Source organism: Lissotriton vulgaris, chromosome 1_1, assembly GCF_964263255.1.
Source record: "Lissotriton vulgaris chromosome 1_1, aLisVul1.2, whole genome shotgun sequence".
NCBI lineage: Eukaryota > Metazoa > Chordata > Amphibia > Caudata > Salamandridae > Lissotriton > Lissotriton vulgaris.
Genome location: NC_141685.1, coordinates 1,909,986,078 through 1,910,009,166, shown reverse-complemented (window position 1 = coordinate 1,910,009,166; position 23,089 = coordinate 1,909,986,078).

Here is a 23,089-nt window from a genome sequence, read left to right as displayed (position 1 = left end):
CTATGAGGTGAACAGGGCCGAAGAAATGTTCGTGGCATGACTTGAAGGGGTGCATGACCTGCCTGGGGTGATATCATCCACACCAATCAGATATCTCTCTGGAGTGAGAGGTGTGGCCTGGATACCATACTAAGCCCCACAGCTTCCCCACAGCCTGCATTCCTCTCAAACAATCTTTCTCCACTTGAACTCTTCCCCCCACACACACATACCTCTTGCAGGACGGGTTTCCGGTTACTTCATCCTGCTCCATCATTACAATTTACCTTTGGGCTTGTGCACCTCCTGTTAACGTTTGCATTAAAGAGTACATCACATGCCATGTGTATCCAGCATGCAGAGGGCAGTGCTTTCAAATAAGGGTCTTATGTGCAACTCAGATAAGGCGATTGATGGAAATAATGTTTTTTTTCAGTTAATTATACCTCGCTGTCATAAATCAATTTGCAAAACACCCACACATTCTGTGCCAGCCTGCTTATGCATGACAATCCTGGTTTACTTTAGTTATAGACATTGTTGAAATCGTTGAAATGTAAGTTTGGATATTAACTGTGTGTATTATTTCTTCGGAGTGAATTTCAATCGTATACTTACATCAAATCTGCTAGTGCATGGCGCAATGTCCTTCCCCACTGTACAGTGCACTTCCAGTCAGAGAGACCAGCCACATGCTCCTGCAATTTGTGGCGACCCTCTCCAGCGGCAGACAGACCCCAACATGCATCACCCATGCCTTAGTCACTGTGTGCCAGTGCGCTCTTTTCCATTCGTGGGGTTTATGATTTCCTTACTAGAGTCAGGGATGCTGTTCTTGTTATTCCTTCTTTAAGATCTCATCTAGACGCCAAAAAATGTCAAGGAGAGGTGTTGTCTGATGCAGAAAGCATAGCCCGGCCTGTACATTCATCTGCAGTCGCACATACTCACTCACCTCACCCAAAAGCTAACTTACAAGCTAACCAGCATTCAAACAACACTCATTACATCTAACTCACATGCACACACTCAAGCACATATACACTTACACTTATACTCACACACATGCACATTCATTCAACTCTTGGCCCCCAGACCCCAGGCGACCCTTCCCCTTCCCAATACTTTTTATTTAAGCTTGTCGTTTTTAATGACATTGCACAGGGGTCACATTGCGTATTCGCCATATACATGGCACAGTGTGTCATTGGCGGGACTATTGTTAACAAGTTGTTACATGTCAATCTATTAAACTATCCCTGTGTCCCACTCAATAGTACCGTTGTTAAGCACATTTGGCTATTTACAGCGTTTAAGAACCCCCTTTTACGCAGTGGATCAGTGTGTGCAGCAATATACTCCTCAGAGTTATTAACAATAAAAATTTTAAAATAAAATGCCTAGAAGAAAAGTAACCAAACAGAGAAACCTTGGCAGCGACTGGTGGCGGAACCCAAACCATGAATACGGTATATAAATCGTCTAGGGCTTGGTCTTTGGGGAATCCAACATGTTGTACTTTACACTCAGGTGTGAGGACTATCCACGTTCTCTGAGTTAGGCACAGGTGTAGTAGAGTTCTGCCTCTGTGTAGAGCCGACCTCTCTTTCATTCTGATCTATCACTGACGACAATCCGTCCAGCATGGGCCCACGTTCCAATAGGTCTCCCTCTGTATTCTCATCCACTCGCACTGCCCTCAGGCGACACTGTTCCGCCATGCCCCACTCCCGCATGTCTGCACTCCATTTATCTGGGATGGGTGGGGGGGGGGGGGGGGGGGGGGGGGTTAGGTAGCAGTGCGGGTCCAGTGTATTGCGATTCAACACTTAGCTAGAACTAGGCCTAGGAGTGTAAACTTGTGTCGTATGCCGGTCCCCTTTTGTGGCGTCGGAAGTACACCTAGTAGGCATTGTTTGATAGAGGCCTCCACTCGTACTGCTGTACAGAGCGTCTGAGTCACTTGATGCCAATATGTTTGTAGGCTTCAGGGATGGGGCCGCATTCAACCCCATAAAACCACTCGCACAGCTTCATTCCGCCCCTGGCGTGCATGCGTAGTCGAAGGTTATTTAACCATTTATCAGTATTATTCCATATTTTTTAATTATGTAGTCTACCTGTTTATACCAACAATTTCATCACATGTTTTGTCCCAATACAAAGAAACCGATTATTGCGCCGATTTCCAATTTTCTAATATTCTAATTGTGCCGATCCGGGCTTCTTAAAAAGAATATGAATGATGCGTCGTTCATCACAAGCAGTCTTTATTTCAGTTTAAAAACCCAATGCATTTCGGGCCATTACAGGCCCTTCTTCGGGGGTCACTGCAATTAATCATAACAAAACAATATTAGCACTCATTGTCTTTCAGTATATACATACTTGCAATTCAGATTAGTCAGTACTGCACTTTTTTAACAAGATTGGTCACAAATTGCATCTCGTCCCTTATCCTACATCACTCGCATGTCATTTCTTTCATCTTAGCTGATTACAACTCTCATTTACCGTCCTAATACTCCTGCTTTTTCTTCCCTGATTGTCCCGATCTCCTTATCTCCCTTGAACATGTAATTGTCACAACCCTTCAGTTTACGTGCAGAAATTCCCTCCCACAACAGAGTTTATTTATTGTTATATATATATATGTTTGTAGGCGCATGCAACTCCAGGTCATATGGATAAATGTAGCATAGTCCCTACCGCGTCTTGGGCATGCTGATGATTGCCCTGGAGTGAAATGGGACACTCCTTCCCAATACTTAACTTAGAGATACCATACCGGAACCACAGTCTTGCTCCAGGCTCTGTTCAAGGCTCTGTTGTTGTTGTTGGGGGTGCAGACTGCACCTAAAAGATGGCATTTAGAAGTGGAAGAGGGAGTTGTGGGACCTTTGTAAGCCTACGTGCTGCTAAGCCTCTCACTGCTTCAGGAGACAGAGATTTGCATTGGGCAGCTCTCCGTCTTCCAAAGCATAGAGAGCAGGCCAGGAGGCATACGAAAGGTGATGGAAGAGGAGGCCAGGGCTGGTTGATCTGATAAATTAACGAGCATCTGCCCAACACTGCTGCCTGGGGATGCTATCTTAGGACAATCAGGGGGCGACTTCTCCAACACCATCTTTACCTAGTTTGTTCCAGACCTGGGGAGGATCAACAAACTTAGTGACCCCATACTAGTGCGTGACAAGATGAGCAAAGGTGGATTCATAGGTGGAGCATAGACCACGAGCATGCCTCTTCCTTAGGCCAGGCTGTGCAGCCCACCAGAAGATCCAAAGGTTTCAACCATAGCAATGCAAGCATTTTCTGTGCTTGAGTGGGGATGTTGTCGGCTTCTGAAGCCGTAGGCTCCAACATGTGTAGAAGGCCTCTTCAATCTGGACCGAATAAAGGCTCAGGGCGAGTGGAAGACAGGAATGACAGACAGCCCTACGGTGCTCAGTAAACACTGCAACAAACCACTGCAACGTGTACCAAACACGAATGGGCTGAAAAATAATTGGTAGTCCGCAGCCCAAATGTCATTAGAAACGAGCCGCCAGTGAGCTGTGCACTGCACTTTGCTCAGAAGGCCTAATGTGCAGTACCTTGTCCAGTTCTGAAGGGCTCATGGGCATTAATGTGTGTTCTCCTCACTGTCTCTACTAAAGCATTTGCACTCCCTTCATAGACTACAAATGGCATATTATGTCCAGTTCCGGAGGCTGAGGGCGATATTCACAAGGAAGTGGTGGAGAGAGGCAGCAGCCTTCTTGGTTTAACGCATCTCTACGCCACTGCGGAAAAGCAAGGCTGCACCTAATTCACAAGGACATGGCGCAGCCTTGCTTTTCCCCCTGCGATGGAACTAAGTTTCACAACTTAGGGCCAACGCAGGTACCCTTGCACCAGAGTGCATGGGTGTTTGCAAGCAGGGAGGTTTGTTTATGTTCAGGAAGGGGTACCCTTCTGCATATAAACAAACCTAAAATACCAGTTTGTAACTTACATGTGTGCTGCTTCATGCAGCACATATGTAAGTTGCAAATCAAATTTCAAAGCTTTATTCGACAGCAAGTCATAAAAGCAAATTACACCCTATCACTACACAATAAATACTAAGTCTAAAATTCATATATCTTTAAAAAACACATTAAACACTTTATGCTGTCACTTTCAATACACAATATAAAATTGTCTATACAAAAATTATTAAAAACTAGTCAAACATAAGAGTCATGGTGGCAATAATTCATTATACTGCATCAGATGGCACTAAAGTGCGAGTTCTAATAGTCCAGGCCCAGCCTAAAAATTTTGCAACAGCAATCGCAAAGTGCGGTGAACAGTCTGTTTCCAATATTCTAAGCGCCTCTATGTGTCTGCGTGTCCCTAAATTGACACACACTGGTTTTATCCATTTGCGACGTGGACAGACATATAGAGGGCAAACAAATAGTAGGTGGGAGACATTCTCAATTAGATCTTTACAAAAGTGGTATTTTCCATCCCCATTCACAGACCAATTTTGTGTAAAAGCGTTTACAGGAAGGGTACCAAGTCTAAATTGGAAGTACAATTTCCTGTCGAACGGCTTTTCAATAATATCCCAATAGGGTCACAAAATGGTACTGATTTGATATCAAGAAAATGACAGGTTAATTTGGAGTTGTGACCAGTACAAAAAGCAGATGTCCGAACCATGTCCCAATACATTTTCTTCAAAGTAGACTTTGATGGGAAACATGATGCATTAGTATTGGCCCACAGATGGTCTAAATCCAACTTGATTAACAAACCCCGGATTTCTTTAAGCCACACGATGGAATGAAAGCGATCTGCATTGATAATATCCGCTAGTGCGGCAGCATAGTGAGCTAGTTCCGGGGTTATCATTATCCGTCTCCAATATAACAGAGGGCGTAGACGAGCTAGGTCCTCTATGCTTTTCCTGCCGAGATCCAGCAACAAAGGAATAGTGGGAGTACTTTGTGGTGCCCCAACTAGGCGTCGCAAAAACCTATTCTCAGCCAATGACAGTTCCTTCAAGTTAGAAAATCCCCAAAGTTCAGATCCATACAGTGAAGCACTTATCACCTTCATATTGTAGATTTCGAGAGCAGGGGTAATTGGTTTGGTCAGTGAGGCTCTGTGTTTTAGCGCTACTACGCCTGCTAGTTGGTGAAATTTTAAAACTGCCATGTCGATATGGGGTTTCCATCTCATATTGCCCTGGAGGGTTATTCCTAGATATGTAAAGGCCTCTACCTGCTCCAATGGGGTGCCATTAAAAGTAATTGAGCCTTTGAATGTCTTCCGTTGGTTCACGCACATAAATTTGGTTTTAGAAGTATTCAGCTCTAGACCACGGATGCAACAAAACTCTCCAAATGCATTAACTGCCTTCTGAAGCCCACTAGGAGTTTGTGATACTATCAGCGTATCGTCCGCAAACATGAGGACTGGCACACGAGCCCCAGCTAGTACTGGTGCGTCGGTGGGGGACCTTCTTAAATGATCCACAATACCATTAATATATATGGAGAACAATGTGGGGGCCAGGACACACCCCTTTCTAACCCCACGTTCCACTGGGAAAGAGTCGGTCACTTCACCCTGTGCCCCCCACCTAATTCTAGCGTAGTTATTTTCATGCAAGCGGACAAGCAGCATCAGCAGTTCTGGGCTTATACCAGCTTCAGCAAGCACACTCCAGAGTTTTGGCCGTGGAACTAAATCAAAGGCTGATTTTAAGTCAACGAATACAGTATACAAAGGACCATTAGTCAGGGTCACATTTCTCCAATAGAGGGCTATAAAAAAGAAAACCTGATCAATAGAACTTGTTAGGGGGCGGAAACCGGCTTGATATGGAGACAAAATATCTTTCTCAACTATCCAGGATTGAAGCTTATTCTGCACTAATCGACCCATCAGTTTTTGTGCAGAATCTAAAAGACTGATGGGTCTATAGTTGCTTGGTAGCGATTTGTCCCCCTTTTTAAAAACTGGAATAATTTCCGCACCCTTCCAAGAACTAGGTATAGGTGCACCCTGGTCCACAGAATTGGCTAGCCATGTGAAATACTTGCACCATGATTTCCGATCACTTAAAAACACATCGGCTGGGATGCCATCCATGCCTGGCGCTCTCCCCCCTGTGACACAGTCTAGTGCGATATTAACATCTTTTATAGTGAATACTTGATGTTTAAAGAAGACCGTGGGGGGTAGGGTATAGCAATCTGTTGCTAAATTGCAGGCATACTGCGGCTTAAAAAAATCTACCCACCGGTCTTTAGCAACATTATTTTGTGGCGATTTTGAGGTCCCTCCTCTATCCCACTTAACAATTGCCCAAAATTGCTTTTGATCTTTAGCAGCACAAGCAGTTTTTAAATCGCGCCAATGATCCTCATTCCACTGTTTCTTGGCTTTTTTGGGGGCTTTTCTATATAGATCCCTGGCCTTTCTTACTCCTGTTATATTCCTAGATCTAAGTTCAGTACTAAGATTCTGGCGGGCTATCCTACAAGATTGGTCATACCACCCCAGCTTAGGTATCTTTTTCATGATATTACTTTGTTTTATTGTTTTCAAAAAGAATATATGGAGCCTAATAAAATTTGTGTGAGCCTCTGTCATAATTTCCGAGAAGTTTGATTTATTACTATGTAGTTCCAGGTTATATACTTCCTCGGTCACTACTCTCTTGAGATCCTCAAACTTGTTAGGATCTTCTACCAATCTTTCCCATTTTACATGTCGCTGGTTATTTGAGGAAACTATATCTAGTGTCACCTTGTCACCCCCGAAGCTAGGTTCTCTCATCCCTGTGTTAATTTGAAAGTCCATGCAGAGTGGGTTGTGATCGCTTTCAATTCTAGTTTTTACGATCATATCTAGCAGCCTATACCAATCCCTAATATCCACCAGGAAATAATCTATTTGGCTAGTTGACCTCCCGTTATCAAATGTGTTACTCCCCTGGCTATCTGATGGGGTACGTCCATTTGCAGCTCTAAGGCCCCTTGCTAGGCATAGACTCTTAATTTGTATGGCCACAGCTGACCATCTCTTGACTACAGGCAAATCAAGCTGGGGAACTCCCCATCTGCTATCCTCCTCTGAGGCCAAGATCTGATCCTCATGTCCTAGAGGTTCAAAAGTGATGTTAATGTCACCCCCAACTATAATAGATAGCTGAGTTGGCAACAACTCGAGCTCTTGGTCAAGGACAGATATTACTTCTGAAGTATCCCCCCCAACCCCCCTGGCATAGATATTAAAGATAGCCATCCCATGGCCATTAGCCCACATAATGTTGATTGGCAATATGTCCCTTGATGAACGGGTCCTTAGCTGAATTTTACATTGTAGTGATTGGCGTACCCAGATTATCAAGCCTCCAGATGGGCACCCTTTGGGCTTCTTTATAGCTGATATATAGAAGTTAAGAAACCCAAGCCGATGGACTGGATTCAATGACCATGTTTCTTTAAATAAAATAATATCGTGTTGGTCAATGAAGTCACACCATTCTGGCGAGGTCAGTTTATTTCCTATTCCGGCAAGATTCCAAGAAAGGAAAGTCAGCCTTGTCTTATCTATGGTTGAACATGCTTGCCCTAGTGGTGTCAGCCTATCTTGTCTAGCAAGCATCAAAACAGGTTCGGAGTCTGTATTACCAGAGGGGAGATCTAGTGATTCAAAAGAAGAAAATACATATCCAGGGCCAATGTTTCTCTCCAAGTTGCTCACAGTTGACTGAGCAGGGACATCTTTCTCTAGCCCTCTTTCAATTAAATAAGATAGTCCCCTCCCACTTACTAAGTGCACAACGGGCTCATTATCCTTCTCAGCAATATTACAAGAACTATCAAAGACTATTGGAACATTACATTCAGTACTACCACCCCAGCCAAGTCAATCACATTCGTTAAGATTAGACAGTGCTGAAAATCTATTTTCAAGGCTCAAACCCCAGTCACTATTTTGGCCACCCTTAGCCCTTCTCTTAGTCACCAAATTCCACTTCGTCCTCAATGTGCTTGTATTCAGAACAGCTCCTCTTCTAGAATAGAAGAAATCCAGAGTGAGGGGGATTATTTCTGCTGTTCTACGGTGAGGGGGGAATACATTTGGCAGAATATTAGGGAGTACATCAGGCCCTGAGAAATTCAACACCACACAGTCACCCCCAAATTTTTTAGGGCTGTTCCCTATCCAATCAACTCTTCTTGCCATGACTAATTCCCCCGCTAGTTGCTGTTTGCCCCATGGGGATATTGCCATGTTATTGGATAGCCAGTGTAGTGCTTTACTTAGCAAAGTCGATGTAGATTCCATCTGGCCAGGCTTCAAGGGTGGTACATTAGCCAATACCAAGACAAGAGGAGAGGCCTCTACGATGAGCTCTACTGGGCCTTTCTCTGGGCAGGATGCTGTTTGTCCCTCTAGCCTTACTGAAGGACAATCTTCAGATAGTACATGGTTCCCTACCTCTTGGTGGTGAATGGTGGAAGGCTTAGATGCTGTAGTCTCCCCACCCTCCATCAAGGGCCCCACAGATACTCCTTTCGGCTCAATTCTACATGCCAATTGATTCGGTATGTCTCCTACCTCCTCTATAGTTTTCTTTAGGAGTCCCCCTAATCTGTGAACCTCTTCTGTTAGTTGTTCGATTTTTGTTACCAGTGGTTTAATGATACCCTTTATCTTTGAGTCAAACATGCTTGCTAATTTCTTAAGCTGTATATCATTTAAAGATATGCTCCCTCCGTTATCTCCCCTTCCCTCGTCTATGTCACATTTTTTGGCGGGGAAGCAGGTCTTTTTCTACCCGAACGTAGCCCACCGCGTTTGGGTTGTCTCTTATTACACCCTCTAGTGACTCTAGGTGCAGGCACGGGCACTGGGGGCGGAGATATATCTTCTACTATGTCCAAATCATCCTCAGTTACCTTTTCTGACACAGCTAATAACGATCCGTTCTGAGTTAAGATGTCATTATTAATCAAATCAAAGACTGGAGCATCATTACTAGTATCTGGGTCCGCTAAATCTGCAGGAATGGGTACTGACAAGGCAGTAGTAGGGGAGGTGCTAAGGCCCAATGAAGACCTTCTCTCACTATTAATTTTTGCGACAACCTGTACTAGGTAATTGTCCATAGTATTATTAGGTACAGTAAGAGACTTTTGTTTAGACATAACGGCCTGTGCTAGTATGTTAGTCCACTTATGGTGTAATGAATTGGACCCAAGAATGAATTACAGTCCAAATTTAAATATAAATATAAGTCGCAATTTACCACAATATAGTGGCAACCAACAAGATCTAAGAGGGTGAAGAGTAGAGAGGCTCACAATATTTATCGGGCAGAGGTCTTGGCCCAGTCCAGTCACAGCCTGTCTCGGACTGTCTAAGACTGTCCGCCCTTTGTCCGGGCTTCGTCCGGCGTGTCCCGTGCGCGTCCTCGCGGGACGAGGGACCTGGCGTTGTTTTATGCACCTCCTGGCGCGCTGGGTAGTGGCGTCGTCGATTTCCCCCGTGGGATCCTGGGGATTGTAGGCTCTACCGTCGGACCGGCGTAGCCAAGCCCGGCCGGTCGTTTGGAGCAATGGGGGCGGAGCCAAGCCCGGCCGCTAGTCAGGGAACTGGAAATGGAACACCACAGTGAGCCTGGTAACGAAAGTTAGTGAGATTCGGGGAACTCTGCCCCTGGTGTTGTTTTATGCGCCTCCTGGCGCGCTGGGTAGTGGCGTCGTCGATTTCCCCCGTGGGATCCTGGGGATTGTAGGCTCTACCGTTGGACCGGCGGAGCCAAGCCCGGCCGGTCGTTTGGAGCAATGGGGGGGCGGAGCCAAGCCCGGCCGATAGTCAGGGAACTAGAACTGGAACACCACAGTGAGCCTGGTAACGAAAGTTAGTGAGATTCGGGGAACTCGGCCCCTGGCGTTGTTTTATGCGCCTCCTGGTGCGCTGGGTAGTGGTGTCGTCGATTTCCCCCGTGGGATCCTGGGGATTGTAGGCTCTACCGTCGGACCGGCGGAGCCAAGCCGGGCCGGTCGTTTGGAGCAATGGGGGGGCGGAGCCAAGCCCGGCCGCTAGTCAGGGAACTGGAACTGGAACACCACAGTGAGCCTGGTAACGAAAGTTAGTGAGTTGCAAAACTGCATTTTAAAAATAAGATTTGTAAATGTACAGGAAGGGACACCTTCCTGTACATAAACAAACCATGGCATTTTGCATTTTCCATGTGTGCTGCACAAAGCAGCACACATGGAAAATGCAAAAAAGAGGAGAAATAAAGCAGTTCTCCTCGTATTGCCAACTTAAGACACTTTCACGCTAAACACAGCCTGAAAGGGGGCCTATTCACAAGGCAGCGTTAAGTCACATTAAGTGGCTTACCGCTGCCTTGTGAATAAGACGATGTCCCTATTGCCACCACAACGTCACTGAAAGTGACCTGTGATGGCCATAGGGGCTTGTGAATACGCCCCTATGTCTGTAGAATTGTGTCCATTTCTGGAGGTCTCATCTGGTGTGTTGTGTTAAATGCTTGAATCTCCTTGAAGTATTGTAGCCAGTTCTTGATGCCTCACCTGTAGTAACACTGCTGCTATTAGATGCCCTCTCTGGCTTATTATTTTGGTACTGGAAGACACCTCTGAAGAATTGTGGCTAGTGTTGTAGACCTCCTCACTGGCACTGTGCTTAATTCTTCAGGCCATATCTGGAATATTGCATTTATATCTGGAGGTCTCTCTGGGGCACTCTGTTCAGTTCTAGCAGCTTTGAATTAAGTGTTGTGCTCAATTCTGAAAACTAACTCTGGGTAAAAGTGTCAAAACTGGTTGCAAACTACAGTGCATTGTCTGCAACCCTGTCACAATATTTCAGTTCTGGGGCCCATTTTAGGAGGTCTTTGTCGAGTTCTGGGTGCTTCAGTATTGTGTCCAGTTTATGATGCAGCAACTAAAGCCTTGATTTACATATTGTTAGAATTCGGGTCTCTAGTTGGCAGAGGTAGGTACCACTGCCCAAATAGGGACCCTTGCTTCTAGTCATGGTAAGGAGGAAACACTCTTCAGATAACCCCTGCTGACCCCCTTGGTAGCTTGGCACGAGCAGTACGGCTTATGAAAGGCAATGTGCTAAGTATTCGTACCAACACTCACAGTAACACAGTGAAAACACCACAAACTGACTCCACAACAGTTTAGAATAATGAAGGTATTTTAATCTAAACTACACAAGACCAAAACGACAAAAATCCAACATACACAGTTCAAGAATATGGTTTCAAATGAGTTCTTAAGGTTGCGTTAAAATAATCCACAGTTGCGTCACGTTTTAGCCAAAAGTACCCTTAGATGCAACAAAAGTTCCAAGTGAAAGCTGTAGCGTTGAAAAGCAAGCGATGCGTCACTCCTGAGACCCTGGGGAGGCGATGCGACAACACCGCTGGACGCAGCGGGTGTGTTACGATTACTCGGGTCTGTATGGGGAGCGATACAATACTTTGCGTGGATTCCGATGCACAGGTTTCTGTGGAAGCGGCTCGCAAAAGATACGATGCGACGATCTTCGGGGAGGCGATGATCTCCGGTGCGGCTCAAAGGTGATCTCCTCTCGCGGTCCCTCGATGTGATGTCTCTGCGACGACTCTCGCAGTGACGTGATGCGGTCCGCAAGCAAGCTCTGCGACGATTTCATCCAGTGACGACAGGTTCTGCGAAGATACTCGCAGCGATGGTAATCTTCCCGCACCGGACTGGCGCGTCCCGCAAACGAATGATTCGACGACTCTGGCATCGGCAACAGGCGCTGCGACAGTCTCGGCCTTCGTGGCCGCAGGAATTTCCTCGCACTGACGGGGATGCGCTCCGCAAGCAAGCAATGCGTTAAAACTTGCAGAAAGTCTTTAAAATCTTGGTTTCCAGGTCCCCAACACAGGTACAAATTCCAGAGGCATCACAACTGGCCCAAGCACTCTAGGAAGGACAGAACTCTTCAGGGAAGCTGGGGGTGAAGTCCTTTTGTTCCTGGGACTTCTTAACAGGGAGCCAGCTCTTCTTCAGGCCCTTGGAAATTCCTTCAAGCAAGGGGACACAGCACAAAGCAAAGTCCTTCCGCTCTCCCTGGCAGCAAAGCATCTGCAGGTCAGTCCAGCAAAGCAACAGCAGGGCAGTCTTCCTTCTTCAGTCATCCTGCTTTCTCCTTTGCAGAGGTTCCTTCTTGATTCCAGGATGATCTAATTTTCTGTAGTCAGGGGTCCTGTACTTATACCCCTAAAAGTCTTTGTTCCCTTTGTGCAGGAGGGCTCTGAGCCCGGTATGAACCAGTTCTGAGTGTTCCTTGAGCTCTTTGTTTTCCTGGCTTCTCCGTTCCTTTCAGAGAGAGGGGAAGGGTCGTCAGCCGTACAGCAGGAGGTGGAGCCAGCATTGTGGAAGGCAGGCACAGCCCTATTCTGGCCCAGGTGCTATCACCTCCCACCACTCAAGATGCAGATGCAATCATTCAGCCTAGGGCTGACTCATCCAGCCTCCTGGGGGCTCCCCTGTCCCCTGTCACTCTCAAATCAGACAGTCAATTCACAAACAGGCTAAGGCACACAGAAAGGTCAGACAGGAGAACATCCACTGTCTAAAAGTGCTGTTTCCAAACACAGGATTTAAAAACCACCTTTCCTAAAATATGTGTTATTAAATTCTGAGTTCAGGGATACCAGACTTTTATGTCCTACCTTGCTCCTATGGGAAGATATGCTGGTAGCCACTGTAGCCAGCATTCCCCATGATAGCCTATGGGCAAGGTAACCTTACAATAGTGAAAAACGCAAAGGGCTGTCATTCACTACCAGAGCATGTCACCTGCACTAGTACATGCTCTACCTTTCACATACACTGCACCCTGCCCAAGGGGGTACCTTGGGCCTTTCATAGGGGTAACCAATGTGCACAGAAAGGGAAGGGCTAGGCCTGGTCAGTGGGGACATGAACAGGTGGACATGGCAGTTCACAGACTGCACACAGGCACTGAGACACCATTTTAGGGCTACTCATGTGGGTGGCACAATCAGTGCTGCAGGCCCACTAGTAGCATTTGTATCATCAGCCCTGGCACACTCAGTGCGCTTTACTAGGTACTTCTTGGTGATACAAATATGCCAATCATCGATAACCGATCACAATAACAATTTACACAGGGAGCACCTGCACTTTGACACTGATCAACAGTGGTAAAGGGCCCAAAGCATCTAAACCAGCAAAAACGAAATCCAGCACAGCGATAAAAATACAGGAGGCAGAGGCAAAAAGACAGGGGAAACCACGCCAAAGATGCCAGGTCTAACACATATGTATCTAGAGCTTGGAACTTGGGTGCAGCTTGGTGTCCTTGCCTACCAACTAGTGTACTAGGTACCACAAATGTGATTCAGTCTAACCTTGAAATCACAGATACAGTTATGTGTTTAATGTTGTATGCTATTGTCGGCCTATGCTAATTTCTAATTGTGATGTAGAGACTGTGGAAAGAAACTCTTCTCCTAACACTGCAGTTTCAAAATGGTATGACTATCCCCTTAAAGTGTGGAAACCAAGCCTTTAGTCATTCAAACAAGGAGGTATTGAGCAATGCAAGACTAGAATAAATAGTTAGAAAGTAAGAACATAACACAGGAACATTAATGCCAAATCTTGGTGCCGTGAAACCCTGGCACACAGACACTGCAATAGGTAGGCATTAATAGGCTAAAATACAATCAATGGAAGTTGGCAGTGGGAAACATGAGGTGAGGTAAGGTTGTAGGTGAAGTGAGCATAAGGTCACGCAAAGGAAAGGTAAAGTTAGAGTTGAAGTTGCGTTGTGTTCCAGGCGAAGAGGGAGAGGCTGTTTTGAAGTTGATTTGTGGGTAACAGGCCAGGATAAGGTGATGATGAGGTGAGGTTGAATTTAAGGTGAGGGTTAGATTAAATTCATTAGCAGTGAAGAGGTGTGAGGGTGAGGTGAGTGTGGGGTGAGAGGTGGTGAGGTGAGGACAAAGTGAGACATGGTTGGAATGATGTTAGTTGAGGTGGGGACAAAATGATTTGAGTGAAGTTGAGGTAAGAATGAGTTGATTTGAAGTTAAGGTGAGGAGCGGAGAGTATTAGATGGGATTAAAATGAGGCTGCTAATAATAGCAAAAATAGGTTAGAGGTGAAATGTCAGCTACTTCCCACTCCAGGTGATTCGGATATTACAAACAAATATACGGCAGCTGCCAGTGCCTGTAGCACACACCAAGCTGTCCGGTCCTTCAACCGCCTCTGGCAAGCAGGCACCAATATCATTCCTGATGTACCTGATGCTTCTTCAGCAGTTAGTTGGCACACAGGATCAATACTCAACATTCTAGAAAATGTGTTTATGTTTTTATTCACCCCGGTAGAATCTGTTGGGCAGAATAAACATCATGTTGGAGCAGGAACTCGAGTGATTTCCTGATGGCTGATTTTTGTCTAACTTTGTTTAGTGGGTGCAAAAACGATGGACTAGAATGCAGCCAAGAGTAATTACCAATGCCGGAGATTAATTCAAGCAATCCACCATCACCTTTTGTGTTTCTAAGGTAACATCCACATACAGCATCAGAGAAATAAGATGGAAGCTAAGGATAGTCTCTTGCATTTATTATTTGTATTTCTATATCTCAGCAATTCCTTTATTTTGCAGAGTTACCATGAACCAACAGAGTAGGTGGACGATGCAAATGAAGTACTCTTCGCCCCAGTTTACTCTGTGAATTTCGTGTTGGTTCAGAACCCGGACAACAAAGTATTTCACGTTAGAAAAGATAAAATGTGAGCACGTGGAAGTGGCCGAGTTCGTCCATGTCCACAGTGAATACCTTCTATGGCCCTGGTTTGATTATTTCCATCCTGGTTCTTCAGCTTTTTTTAATACGTTCTTAAATCTTAATGCAGGACAAAAAGCCTCACAATGTAAAATAAAACAGATAGCGCAGTGCTACCTCTGTGCTAGCATTCAGACCCCTTTAGGTCACCGATTGTCTGCCAACAGCTTAATGCCTCCCATTTCTATATGCTATGTATTCATTCATTTGCATAAAGTTACTATGCCATCCTACTCTCAGAGTGTTCTGTGACGAGATGCAGCGTAATGTATTTTCTTTGGCATAGACAGAAGGGGTTCCTCGGTCAATCTGTCGATTTTACTGTGAAAATACATGTTGCTGTACTGGCGCTAAAGTTCATATACAACTGCGTCAGAACATTAAAATGACATCACTACTACCATGTCCTTCTTACTGTACTGCCTGTGAGTAATGCACTGTTCTCAGGGATAACGCCCACAATGTTAGCCTTGGCTTTGCATTAGAATATATTCTAATTTCGCTGAAGCGATCAAGAAACCTTCTCTTCCATGGCAGATGCTGTAGGCATAAGGGTTTGTCACTGTTTGTTCTCATTTGACGAAGTAGAATGCGGTTGTCCTCCACAGCCATTCCTCAGCCCTCCACGCCAAAATCACATCAAACCAAATACTTATCTAACAGGCAAATTCATGGCAATGAGGTCAAACACGGGCTTTCTCTTTCCTTCAGCATGGCACATTAACGCACAAGTAGCTCGGAGCAAGCACAAACTGCAAGAAGACAGTCGAGCATTTGTTTGGGTGTTTAGCAGCGTTCTGCAACACTATTGCACCAGAGCGCATTAGAGCACTTTATGCGGATAATGAAGCAACACCGCTGCATGGAACGTAAGGACTTTAGAGGTTATGCAGGAACGTTAGATACAACTCAAATACATGCAGAAAACACGGCTTTTTAATCACTTCATGACAGAAAGCAGGTTGGGAAAAGCCACTAAGCTGGCCAGGACTGAGTTCCAGAGTCTTGTTGCTGCATCAGTGAAAGATGCGACTTCGATTCTGTGCTCTTTGTTTTATCAAGGGCTTTAAGTGGGAAAAGAAAACTGAGGGTGCGCTAAAAGGGGGGGGGGCTCTTAAAGGGGTGTGGTCTATCGAAATTATGGGTGTGGTCTAAACCATGGCAAACACATTGTCAAATCCAATAGCTCTAGCATAGGCGGGAGTTGTTTAGTTTTGCCAATGCTTGTTTGTTATACCACCAAGTGTTTTGGACTGTGCTAATGTGTACAGTGAGCTTGTATGCTTATTTTGGACTCGTTCTTGGAAGATATGGAAGCAATCTGGGAGTTCAGCCAAATGGCACGTTTTCCTGTATTCCTGGAAATGTCTGATATCTGTTTGCTAGGCGTTCCTCTCCGCTCTCATCTACCTGGTGTATTGCTGATAGGCAGGTTTGTCAAATGAACTTTGTAATTGTAGTATAAGTGCGAGGCCCCTGGATTTCTTCCAAATATTTGGGGAATGTGATAGTATCGGCAATGTTTTGTTAATGTGTTGTCCCACTTCCAGAATGTCTGCACATTCCACAGCCTTGAGACTTCTGTAGCAGTATAGTGCCATTAGTTCACACGTGTGTAAGTGGACCTACTTGTGAAGTGCAGACCTAGTTACAGAGCAGAGGAGTGCTGGCCATGGGCAAGGCCCTGGAGTGAGCTCCCTCACAATGAACGTGGGCACTGGGTGTTAGTGGGCTGAGTGCTAGAGTGCACTAGTGTGGAATGAGCAAAATGAGCACAGCGATGTGCATGCTCTCACTGCAGTCAGACTGCCTGTGCTAGGCCATAACACAGAGTCCTGCTTGTATCTGATTGAAGGGAGTTGTTAAAGTTGTTCTAAAATTGCTTTGTCCACCAGAGATAGCTAGCAGTTGCAGCAAATTGGTGGCTTATTTGGTGGATTGCTTTACACACGAGGCAGCATATTTTAAGTATGATCCTCACCTCAATGCGAAGCAAGTGTAGTTAACGGAATATGTGAGAGATATGATCATATTTGCTTGTGGAACTTTTACCTACAACCCCTCTCCCACCTCTCTTGTTTTTTCATTCCGTCTGTGCCTATTCTTGGCGATGACTAGTGTGAATTCTTTTGTTTTTACCAGAATACACGCAGTTTTTCTCCACCCGTGTCTTGTTCCTAGGATCATTGAAAATGGTTCTAGTATCTTATGTCTCTACAATAACACTAAAGTCACTACACCACTTAACAAAATTGAGTAATTTTGCATCTGGTGTACTTACTAATGTCCACATTCGCTATCTTTTTTCTTTCATACAGTGGAATGCCTACCACATAGCATTTGATACCAGATATCACTGCTCCACAAAGTGTCCTATGCCCCTTTTTTGATTGATAGCGGTCCTATTGTGAAACGCTTCTGATTGAAAGGCTATTTAAAGATATTGTAAAATAAACTATACGTTTGTCCTTGGGGATTTGAAGATGCATTCATTACACTCATCAGCCTTGGTAAACTGTAGACCAGCTTTTCTTGTGTCGTTGTTGTTGCTGAGACACTTGTACATCATCTGTTACAACTATATGTAGAAGATATTCGATTGCTTCAAGCTGACAACTTTCCCATGCATGACAAAGAGACAGCCATATTCAATATCCACAACTTAATGTTGGAATCTCACGCCTGAACTTAACTTTAATTTAATTTAATTTAATTTTAATTTAATTTAATTTTAATTTAATTTAATTTAATTTAAGTGTTTATATAGCGCTAGAATCACTCCCGGGGGAGTATCTCCACGCTTCGACCGCTGCAAAACCCTTCCTGGCTTCCCTGAGAGATGGTCCCTTAATGGGTATCTCCAGGGTGAGACCAGGCATCCCCGGCGGTCTGGTGGGGCCGTTAGTGAAGATGAGGCAAGCTAATGCCCAGAGTTGCCGAGTGTGATCGCTGATCAGAGTGGGCACCGAGACGAGAGAATTATCGAGTCCGCTGACCCTGGTCCAGAAACCTGCCGCGCCGGGAATCGAACCCTGGTCCCGGGCCGGGCCGTCCTCTGCTCTCGGGTCTGCCGCCTCTAACCAGTGAGCCACACTACCTCACTTCCCCTGTCCCAGGTTCATCCTAAGCTCTCTGAAGCACAGCTTCAACCATCCCATCTTATACCACTCATTGGGCTGTCAGTATACCAGGCGAAGAGGTCCTCAGTCTTTAAGCACTGGTTGAGGCTAAGTTGATCTAGATCCGTTAAAAACAATGCATAGTCTACTATAGCTGGATTAGTGATGTGGCACTAGACAGATATCTCAATCAGGAGCCTACAGCTGATGTAGAATAGGACTGTCCAAAGTCTTCATATGACCAAATGCAAGGAAGCCAGTAAAATATTATTTTACTGCCCACAAAATAGTGCATCGAGTTCAAGGTATTATACATTGCAAATTCAGGCATGCGTACTAAAGCCTGTGTCAATCAGAGGAATGAATAAAGACCGCCACTAATGCGCTCATCAGCAGCAAACTCGACTACGGCAAGGCACTCTACACCGGCTTTACCCAAAAAAACCTCAGCAAACTCCAGAATGACCAGAACGTCACAGTCAGACTGACCCATTACCTCCACACACCCAAAAGACACCTTCACTTCAGCCAGCTCGCTTTGTCCACTGTCCCACAGATCCACAAGACCAGAACCGGAGGAAAGTCCTTCTCCTTCCTCGCTGCCAAGACCTGGAACATCCTACCCCTCCACCTCAAACTATCTCCCATGCTATCCTAGTTCAAGAAGGACCTCAAGACCTGGCTCTTCAAATGACTCTAGCACCTAGACAGATCTGCTGCCCACCTCCCCCCAGCACCTTGAGACCCTCACGGGTGAGTAGTTGCGTTCTATCAACCCTTAATTGATTGATTGTTCCTTACATTTGGTATGCATCCCCCAGGACACGGCTCAGGGCACATCACATGCAGGATTGGAAACACATACAAGTTGGTAGAAACAGGTATTCTGCTTCTCTTCTTCTCTGATGAACTGAAGTCCCTCATGTTTTTAACCCTTACAGGCTAATTTCTAGCTCTCTCACGTTTTAAATTATCTTGTATTTTTTGTTTAATAAAGATTATTTTGCAGAGCCTTGGTGATTTGTTTTACTAGAACACAAAGATAATGTTGCAAGACCTTCCAGATCACATGTTGCACGCCAAAGAAGTGTGGGATAGGATAATTAGGGAGAATTAGGGAGAAGTGTGGCTCAATGGTTAGAGCGGCAGACCCTGATGCAGATGTCTAGCCCGGGACCAGGGTTCAATTTCCTGCCTCGGCGGGTCTTGGGCTCAAAACTTCCACGGACCTGATAATTCTCGCCTCGGTGCCTATTCCAATCATAGAGTCCCACTCTGCAACTCTGGGCAATAGCTTGCTTAATCTCCACAACAGCCCCCACAATGCTAAGGATGCCTGGCCTTCACCCTGGGGGTGCCCAGGAGTGGACGCCTCACAGGGAAAAGCCAGGACGGGTTCCACAGTGGTATTCGTACAAGCACCTTGAGACCCTTGCGGGTGAGTAGTGCGCTATACAAGTATCAATTTACATTTACATTTAGGAGGAATACAAAGCAGCATTGCTTCCTGTCATTAATCAAGAAGAAAATTGACAGTATTGGTTATGATTTGTACAGTGATTTATGGCAGTAAAGATTGGCAAATGAATGATAAGCTTGGCAAAAATGTTTTATCTTGCTCTATATATGCTGTAATACTTATTTCTGGTATGTAACCATTTTAAAGATAAATTGAGTAACAAAATACTTTGCCCTGAATCTCATTTTAACCCTTGTAGGAGCTTCGGTGAAATGGGGTGGGAACAGAAAGCGCTGGACAGCAGAGAAATCAGCAAAGAGCTAGAAGAAGAAGAATCCTTCATATATTGGATTGCAAGAATGACATAAGAGAGGGGAGGAGATACAAGCAGCCATGGAAACACAATAAAAAAGCCAGTTGCCTAAGGATGCAGCTAAGATGTCAATCACAATGTCTGACGCAATGGATAAAAGAAGAATACAATAAGCAAGAGGTTGAAGTGGACTGCTGCGATTTACTCTGTAGATGAAACCTAAAAACAAGCAGTGTACTTAAGTGAAAAACAATATAAGAGATATTGTTATTCATGCAAACTTAAATACTAGCAGACTCTCTCATTTGCAGCTAGAGACAGCCCCAATATACCCTACAATGAAACTTGGAACATTATGGAACAGATGTAGTAGGCATGACACAAACAAATCTAATGTAAACCTAATAAATGTCCTTAGTGTACCAAACCAGAGGGTAGGAGCAGTGAGGAATATTTGATGAAAAAAAGTGGATTTGGAGGTACTGTCAGAGATACAATATGACACAGAAGTAGCTTGTACCTTGTCAACTAGCATCTAATAGACAATGGAGACAAAGGGCCTGATTTAATTTGGAGTACAGGCCATTGTTCCTCCATCAAGGAGGAACTGATCCATATATGAGGCTAACGGAACACCATCCACTGAATTTAAAGTTTGTGCTGAAGGATTTCTGCCCGTAATGATGGAGGAGAATCCATCAGTCAATCCTCAGAACTCTGTTGTCGGTTTCACAGTTCTCCGTCAGTGTTGGTATGGCGTCCATCCGTCCACCATATTTACAGTTGTTTGCCGTCCTGAGTGGGACGGGGAACATTACGACAGAGTACATCAATTTCAGATATGTTTTCAGAAGGTGGATGTGCCCGTCAACACACACACACACAGATGTTCTATATGAACATATCAATCACACCTGCACTTCTCACTACAAAACCTACTACTCTGACCATACAAACCATTTGCCACTCTCACCTTACACCAGCAGCAGCAGACCCACTTCTGTAATTTTTCTTTTGTTTTTTAAAAACATCTTTAGTAGAAGAGCACATAGATTTTCAGAAAATAAGTTAACAGCAATGATAATGGTGGATCAGATAGTGATGGTTGAGCTACAGTTGTTTGGAGCCCTGGTCTGGACAACAACCATGAGTTACAGAAGCCAAATGTGAGACAGAATAGTGGATAAAATGAATGCTATCTTTAACATCAGGTGCACACAGGAATTGCTGGAGTGATGTGTGGGGAACAAACAGTACATTCCCTCACTGCCAGGACACAGAAATAATCAGGAGCTTCAGAGCCTCAGGGTGACCCGCTGTCCCTTCTGACTAACAGTTCCACAGCGTCCGATTGATTTTCAGATTTGTACCAGGCCAAAGGCACCCGCATCTCAGATAAAAACACAATGAAGTCCCTTTATGCTTGAGACTTGGAAATATTTTCACAAAAAAACTAAAACGTTCCAGAGCTTTCGCAGGACCAATCTACTTGACAGATCCAACCTTGGCTTCATCATCAGGAGTAAGTCCTGGTCTAACTGGCACTTTGCACTGTTTGGACCTATATTTATCTAACTAAAAATTCATATCTCTGGTGCACCTTATTGGATTAAGCCTTTTGAGTCTCATTTGGTTCATTACAATTTACTCTTAAAAAAAAATAGGTTAGGGATTTATCGACTTTATACCTAATTTTGGTGCTGCAATGCTTTAAACAATAAATTAAGTTAAGCCTGTCTGCTCAGTGCCATAATTACCAGGGGGTTGAATGACAATAGAATATTTACTTTGGGGGATAAACCTGATAAGATTTATTATTATTCATTGAGGTGGGCAAGCACCTAACAAAAATTAGAATCCAATTGTTTACAATGGCACGGTAGGCGCTGCAGTCCAAAAGATTGTTTTAACTTCAGGGCCCTGGGTGCATTTTTAACACCATAGACTAGGGACTTCTCTGCAAGTTAAATGTGTCAATCACGAATAAAACAATGTAACCATGTTAGAGAGAAGCACAGACACTTTACCCATGTAGCAGTTGGTAGAAATGGGGTCTCTAGTTGGCAGTGGTTTGGCAGTGGTTTGCACCCTGTCCAAGTAGGGACCCTTCCTTCTAGACAGGATGAGTAAAGTAAACACCTAAGTTCGCCTGTGCTCACCCTTGTAGCTTGGTGCAGAGCAGTCAGGCTAAATTACAGAGGCAATGTGTAAAGCATTTGTATGTAACCCACAGTAACACAGTGAAGACACCACAAATGGACACCACACCTGTGGAGTAAAATAAAGTATCTTTATCTAAACCAAACAAGACCAAATTAACAAACCTCCAGCATACAGATATAAACATAGGACTTTTGGAAGGTAAAAACAGTTCTGTCTTTAGGAAACTATAGATGCGTTACTCTAATCACAAAGTACCTAGGATGCATCAAAATCACAAACAAAAACAGTTACAGGGAAGGTCATGCGTTGGTTCCTTACGTGCAGGGAAAGTGATGTGCCAGTTCCTTGCTCCAGGGTTGGTGATGTGTCGGTTCCTTGCTGCCACTCAGGAGAGGTGATGCGTTGATTCCTTACTGGAGAGGAGGTGAAGTGTCGGTTTCTCACTATGTGGGGAGGTGATGCATCCGTTTTTCACTGCAGCCCCAACGTTGTTGTAGATTCGGTGCAAAGGTGCGATGCGTGGAAAATACATGCGTGCTGGAGGTGATGCAGCGGCGGTGAACCAAGTGCTGGCTCGATTCCTTAAGCCACCGACTGGCGAAGTGTTGATTCTATTACCACCAAGCAAGGCACTGCATCAGAGTTTTTCTTACGGAGTTTTATATAGCGTGAACTTGGCCCGGTTTTGGGTATCAGAGCGCTTTACAGAGCACAAGTTGCTTTACATGAGGACACATTCATATTTGTTAGGCACGGGGAGATTAAGTGATTTGTCCAGAATCACAGGATGTTCGGCGTCATTGCCGAGACTCGAACCCGGTTCCCCAAGTCCGAGGTCGACCTCCCTAGCCGTTAGGCCAACTCCTCTCCCCAAGCTGGTGTGGTGATCTTCGACGTTGGCAATCGATGCACAGGACTCAGCGTGCAGCGGTTTCAGAGGTCGCTGGCAGGCCCTGCATACATTTTTCAACGACACAGGCCTGTCTGTCAGGAATGTGATGCAGTGACATGTTGGAAAATTCATCTGCAAGGAGGGAAAGTGTCGATTTTCTTCAGATGTCTAGTTCTTGGGAGTTTCCTGCTGTGGGTGAAGGTTTTGTGGCCCTGAGACTTCCAAACAGGAAGTAAACACATACAAGTCCTTGTAGAATCTTGTCAAG